This window comes from Pimephales promelas, chromosome 5 (assembly GCF_988280905.1).
Source record: "Pimephales promelas chromosome 5, fPimPro1.hap1.1, whole genome shotgun sequence".
Taxonomy (NCBI): domain Eukaryota; kingdom Metazoa; phylum Chordata; class Actinopteri; order Cypriniformes; family Leuciscidae; genus Pimephales; species Pimephales promelas.
The window spans coordinates 32,224,593-32,231,511 of record NC_142773.1 but is presented as its reverse complement, the minus strand read 5'-3'; positions in this window follow the sequence as shown (position 1 = coordinate 32,231,511).

Here is a 6,919-nt window from a genome sequence, read left to right as displayed (position 1 = left end):
CGACCACTCACCATCAAATTACAGTAAAAAACACTTAAATTGATTTACGGAAAGATGTTGTTTTTTGAAAACGGATATTTACCGTAAAGTTAAACATGTCCTGTTTTTTACAGTCAAAGTGCTGTAGAAAAAAATCTCAAAAAATCTCTGTTAAATGTTAAACAACATGCATTATTTGATGTGACTAAACGTCACTGCATCACAACTATATATAGTTACTGTCTGTTAAATAAAGCAACACACAGCATTTCATCAGCGTTTCTCTGCTCATGCTGGACTGAAGCACAGGTATACTCTTGAACACAATGGTGACGCACAAAACACACCATACAGAATCACTTTAAATCCCAACAGAACATTAAACACTAACAGATCTCTCAAGATCTCCGCATCCTCACTTATTACAATCCAGACTTTATTTCTCTACTAACATTCTACTAACATTCTTATTGAGAATTAACAGGTTTAGAACTTGATATATTATTGGAAATAATAAAGTCACCATGATGGAGGTCAGTGTTTGCTTTAGTTGGGCTCTTGACCCTTTAGTTTAACATTACTTTTCCTCTGACTACTTTAACTATGTGTTTCTGATACATATTTGATAATGTAGGAATCTGAGAGAAACTCAGATTAAATGGTCAGTCACTTGTTACTGATAATAGTCTTCATGCAGTTGCCTGCTTTATGGATGTCACCTAAATCTGATTAAGACGCTAAATATTAGTTGTTAATTTTGCAACCCAATAAAATCCTGCAGTGATGATACTAAGATTTTATGTCATTATGCAGAAAATATTTTGACAGGATCATATAGAGTCACTCAGACATCAAGAATTGAATCAGTGTATGATATGAATCGCAACAATGGTGACAATGAAAGCAATTCTGATCAACTCTGAATTATCATGAAGTCACAAAAAGGCTTTGTTGATTATCACCATTGTTGAGATTCATGTTGATTATTGAAGTCTCTATACTCCTAACAAATAAACCATCTCAAAACATTTTCTTTATAATATATATTTTAATTTAAACTTCACATGGTTATAAAACTGATGCCACTATATTTCAAGGGTCATGTGAAAATTATGACATTAATCATAGACTTTGTATAAAACTAATGTCCATCTACAGTATATACCTCAGCTAAATTATTCAAAGATTTGACTGTCATATAAGTGAGTCAGCTTACCATATGATGACTTTAACATCAACAATAAATAACCAAGATCATCTGATATTTTCTCCTACATTTATTTCCATAGCAAATGTGTATCAAAAGCAGTTAAAGCAGCCAGAGAAAAAATAATGTTAACACTCAAGGGTCATGGCCCCAACTAAAGCAGACTCTGATCTCAATAATTTTGACATCAAATTTCTGTTAAAGTTTTTTGCACTTTATTTAAATTACAGTAAAACTTTAAATAATAGCTGAGTCCCAAATAGACGCCTGTCTCTTTTACATGCCTAGTGTGGCTGCAGGTTTGGGTAAAACGAAAAAGCCGGTCTCAAATAGAGGTCGGGTCTGTTTTTTAGTTTCGGGTTGTACTTTATCTTCTAAAACCCGTCAGATTGCTCGCTTTTTGGCGGCCACCAAGTCTTTTTTGATCGTTGAGTGAAGATAGAATAGAATGACTGTTGCGCTTGACAGGGTGCATAACGAGCAGAGAGAGCACAACGGCCACTCACGTGCGCGCGCACTTTCACATCTTCAAACAGCACGAGCGCTATCTAGACTCTAGTCTAGGCCTACACTCAAAGGACAGCGTCTCAACACTAAACAGCTGTCTCAAATGCAAGCCGGTGTAGTTCGACGATTTGGGAAAATAAAAGCCCGGGCTATTATTTGATGTTTTACGGTACTAATATTCATCACCTCTTTTATTTTTGCAATTTGCTTCTTTTGCTGCCAGATCATTTTTAATGTGCTTCCTGTGTCGTGCTGAGTTCTTAATCCCACTTTATTCATGTCATTCATTTATCCTTATACAACCCTCTAGGGTCATAGGGCTGGAGCCTATCCCAAGTTCTTAGGCCAGAGGCAGGAGAAAGCACCCTGGACAGATGGCTAGTCCATCACAGGGTTCTCTTTTGCCACTACACAGTACCGACTCGACTTGGCTCGCCTTTGTTTGGTTTTCCACTGTGTAAAAGTTGTACCTGTACCTGCTTTCGGGTACTTTTTTTGTATCACCTCAGGCAAGGTTCTGAGCGGGCTAAGGCGAGCTGAGCCGACACTAAAACGTGACGCGAAAACAATGCCGACTGCTGATAAGTCAGAGAGAATCATCACTATTCACTGCGTCATCATTGTACGCGCCAGATGGAGTATCCAGAATAACCCCGCCATTTTTAAATAGTTTGCCCAGAGATAGTTAGTAAACTTACTAATATTATTATGGCAGCTAGGAAGAATACGCCGTGGTCAAACGACGAGGTGCAGACTTTCCTTTGTTTGGTTGCCGAAGAGAGGATCCAGTGAGAGCTTGATAGGGCAATGAGGAATGAAAGACTTCGCTTTGTGGCGGTACTGTCTGCAATGGAAAACGGAGCAAAAAGCGAGGTGAGTCGAGCTGGTACTGGTAATGGAAAAGCGCCATTACACTCTTGTAAACTGGGGTATCTGTCCTTCTGGTGTTGCCCTGGCTCTTGTGCCTCCTGACTGCTCTCTGCAGATAGACATGAGTTGAGTCCCAGACCCTCTCACTCTCTCTGAACCAGTGGTCCACAGCTGGAACTTCTGAAGGCTCTCCTGACCCAGGAAACATGTGAGGTTGGAAACCGAGTACTCACCGAAACGACGTGAGACCGGTGGTAGGTTGTCGAAGAATGTTCTGTGCTGACTCGGCCCAACGACTTCTGCTCTGTTGCTCTGCTCTGTTTTCCCCTTACTATGGAAGTCACTGGGGCCCATCAACTGTTTTTTTTACCCATATTCTTCAAAATATCCTCTTGTGTGCTAAGCAGAAGAAATTCATATGGGTTTGGAACAACTTGAGAGTGAGTAAATGACACATTTTTCGTTTTTGGATGAACCATCCCTTTAATGAGCTGATAAGTTTAGCTATAAGTTATAATATTGAAAGTAAAACTTATAGTTCCTGTTTTACATTTCCATTTAGCACAGCCAAGGGTCAGACTCTGCAAACATTTAAAGGAAGTTTGCACCATTATTAGGCACTTTGCAGCTGACAGAAGCATGGAGATGCTGTTGAATATCCTTATGCGTTTTGTTTATAGTGTAAGTTTTCACATAAAGTCACATAAATTGTCTGTTGTACATTTTCAAGATTAAAATGTCTATGAAATTCTCTAGCTTGTTTTATTTGTGGTACAGCAGCTTGTGATTAAAGAAAGCAGAACAGACAATTTATGTGACTTTAATCACAAGCTGCTGTACCACAAATAAAACAAGCTAGAGAATTTCATAGACATTTTAATCTTGAAAATGTACACATGGTCACTTGTGGACATTTGATTATTAAGCAGGTGCTTCCAACTTTGCATTTCTTCTTCATGCAAAGTCTTACTATCCTGTCTGCAGCATTTGAAAGTCTTCAGGCAATGTTGGTCTCATTTTGTTGGACCTGTTCCCGGAGCTGGGATTTCCACCGTCTACTTCTTGCATATTGAATTTCTTGAATTTAGACACTATTTAAACATGTTGATTTCCTATTTTCTCTTGCTTGAGAAAGTATAGGGCTTCCCCTCAAATGTGGGTGTAACAGTTTAAATGAACCTGGAAAGCCCCAAAATTTGCCATTTCGCCTCTTGAATACATGGGTTATTATTAATAATGCTTAAAGGGATAGTTCACCCAAAAATTAAAATTGCCCCATGATTTGCTCAAGTCATCTGTATATGACATTCTTTTTTCAGACAAATACAATCAGAGCTATATAAAAAAATGTCCTGGCTCTTCCAAGCTTTATAATGGCAGTGAATGGCCGAATGTTTTGAAATCCATAAAACTGCATCTCCCCATCAAAAAAGTGCTCCACACTGCTCCGGGGGTTAATAAAGGCCTTCTGAGGCGATGCCATGCGTTTGTGAATGAAAAATATACATATTTAACATGTTACAAACTGTTATCTCTAACTTCCGCTAACTGCCGTATGCGTGTTCACGAGAGACTGGTGTTCCAGCATATGACGAAGGACACTCTGGTGAGTATAGATGTTATTCGATCTATGTCATCAATGTTCGTGGCGGCCATGTTGTTGACATAGAAACCACGGCAACTGTCAGTCTATCAATGGGCTTTATGCCCAGCTGCACTACTTCCTGAACTTCAGCCAGCTTCTTGTTTCCTGTCTGCCATTATTGGCCAAATTGATTAATTCAGGTGTGTCTGATTATTGTTGCCATGACTACAGAGGTCAAGCACACCTGAATGAATCAATTTGGCCAATAATGGCAGACAGAAAACAAGGAGCTGGCTGAAGTTCAGGAAGTAGTGCAGCTGGGCATAAAGCCCATTGACAAGCGAAGCAGTTTTGGTATTATCGCTGTATTTACAAAAAAAAAAAATTGTGTCATGCACGGATGTTCTAACAACAGCAATAAGAACCCCGGAGTTAGTTTTTTATGCGATACTGACTGTCAGAAAACATGAAGGGAAGAGACAGAGGAGTTGAGCCAGCACAGGAGAGAATTGTGGCTAGCTAGGTTAAATAGGCTAAACTTTCAGCCGACTCCCCACAGCGAAGTCTGTTCCCATCATTTTACCACAGGTAACGTTTAGGGATATATGCCTTACAGCGAAGTCTGTTCCCATCATTTTACCACATGTAGGCTAACGTTACAGTTTTTAGATAACTTAACGTTACCTCACAGCAAAGTCTGTCCCCATAATTTTATCGCATAGTGTTAGCAGTTAGCAGTGGCTGAAACTGCTCTTTCAAATCGAGGAAGCTGCCATAAATTGAGAAAATTATTAAATTAGTATTGTTGCTGACTTTGTCAGAGTTATATGACTCAAGTGACTTGAAGGCCTTCAGCTCCTGCGAAGTGTATGCGGATACAGTATGAACGAGATAGTTATAAATATCCGAATAGGTTATGGCTGGCAGTAAGGATGGATCTTTACCAAAGGCTATTGGGTTTATTTGATATGGGTCCACACAAATCAAATCTTCTTCTCTTGATACCAACGAGATGATGCCATTTGGCTAACGGGGCAAATCTGAGCGAGGCAGGACAGTTGTCATGTCAACAATTACGGCCATGGTTAGCTACTTCCAGATAGTTCTCGAAAGAACCAAGTTCGGTTTAGACTTCTAATTCTCGACCGGTGTTTTGTTTGGTCTCTGTGCTTCCATGTTCGTCACTGGAGCTTATTCTACACCTGCGTCATACATCATAAGCTGGAATGCCAGACTCTCGAGTACGACAGTTAGTAGAAGTTAGAGATTACAGTTTGTAACGTTGTTAAATATGGATGTTTTTCTTACACAAACACGTTGCTTTTCTTCAGAAGGCCTTTATTAACCCCTGGAGCCGTGTGGAGCACTCGATAGATGCACTTTCATGATGAATAGATGCATGTTGTTTATGGTTCAAAACAGAAACAGTCATTCACTGCCATTATAAAGCTTGGAAGAGATAGAAATTTTTTTAAAGAGGTGCCGGGTCAAATGTAAATGTCGGTGTCAATACTGCCGTCAGTATTCCAGATTTTAAAGGTCCCGTTCTTCGTGATCCCATGTTTCAAACATTAGTTAGTGTGTAATGTTGTTGTTAGAGTTAAAGTTCACTGACATTATATTTAATTTAACGGAAGTAGCATACATCGAACGGCCCGTTTGGACTACATCCCTCTACTTCCTTCTTTAATGACATCAGCAGAACAGTTTTTTGACTAATATCTGCACACAGGAATGCTCCCTCAACTTGCGCACTTCTTATAACTGTGTTTACTCAGCTCTTAAAGGGTTAGTTCACCCAAAAATGAAAATTAAGTCATTAATTACTCACCCCCATGCTGTACCAACCCCGTAAGACCTTCGTTCGTCTTCGGAACACAAATGAAGATATTTTTGATTAAATTTGAGAGCTGTATAACTACCACATTGGCTCCTAAGGGACTGCCTCTTGACGGCCCAGAAAGTCAATGAAGAAAATGTTTAAATATCCCAAGTGACTACCGTGGCTCAACTATATGTTTATCAAGCGACGCGAATACTTTTTGTGCAAAAAAACAAACAAAAATAACGAGTTTATTCGACTATTTCTTTTCTTCCTTGTAGGCCAGAACGAGACTTCCTTAGATTTCCACGACGCATGCGCGAGATTTGCGATCTGCTCACACCAGCTTACACCACTTCAGATCGCAATTCTCGCGCATGCGTCGTGGAAATCTATAAGGAAGTCTCGTTCTGGCCTACAAGGAAGAAAAGAAATAGTCGAATAAACTCGTTATTTTTGTTTGTTTTTTCGCACAAAAAGTATTCTCGTCGCTTGATAAACATATAGTTGAGCCACGGTAGTCACTTGGGATATTTAAACATTTTCTTCATTGACTTTCTGGGCCGTCAAGAGGCAGTCCTTTAGGAGCCAATGTGGTAGTTATACAGCTCTCAAATTTAATCAAAAATATCTTCATTTGTGTTCCGAAGACGAACGAAGGTCTTACGGGGTTTGGTACAGCATGGGGGTGAGTAATTAATGACTTAATTTTCATTTTTGGGTGAACTAACCCTTTAAGGTGATTTTATGAAGTAAAACTGAAGCTTCAACTTTTGTGTGATGTACAATAAACTTTGGTCTGAAACACTAACAGCAGACTTAGGCTATGACTAAATAATGGGTTCATACAAGAAGATGACAAATGCATTATAATTAAACTACTATACCTTCCTCATCTCTATACAGCACTCTGACTCTGTAGGCATTATTGTCCGACTGGAAATGAACA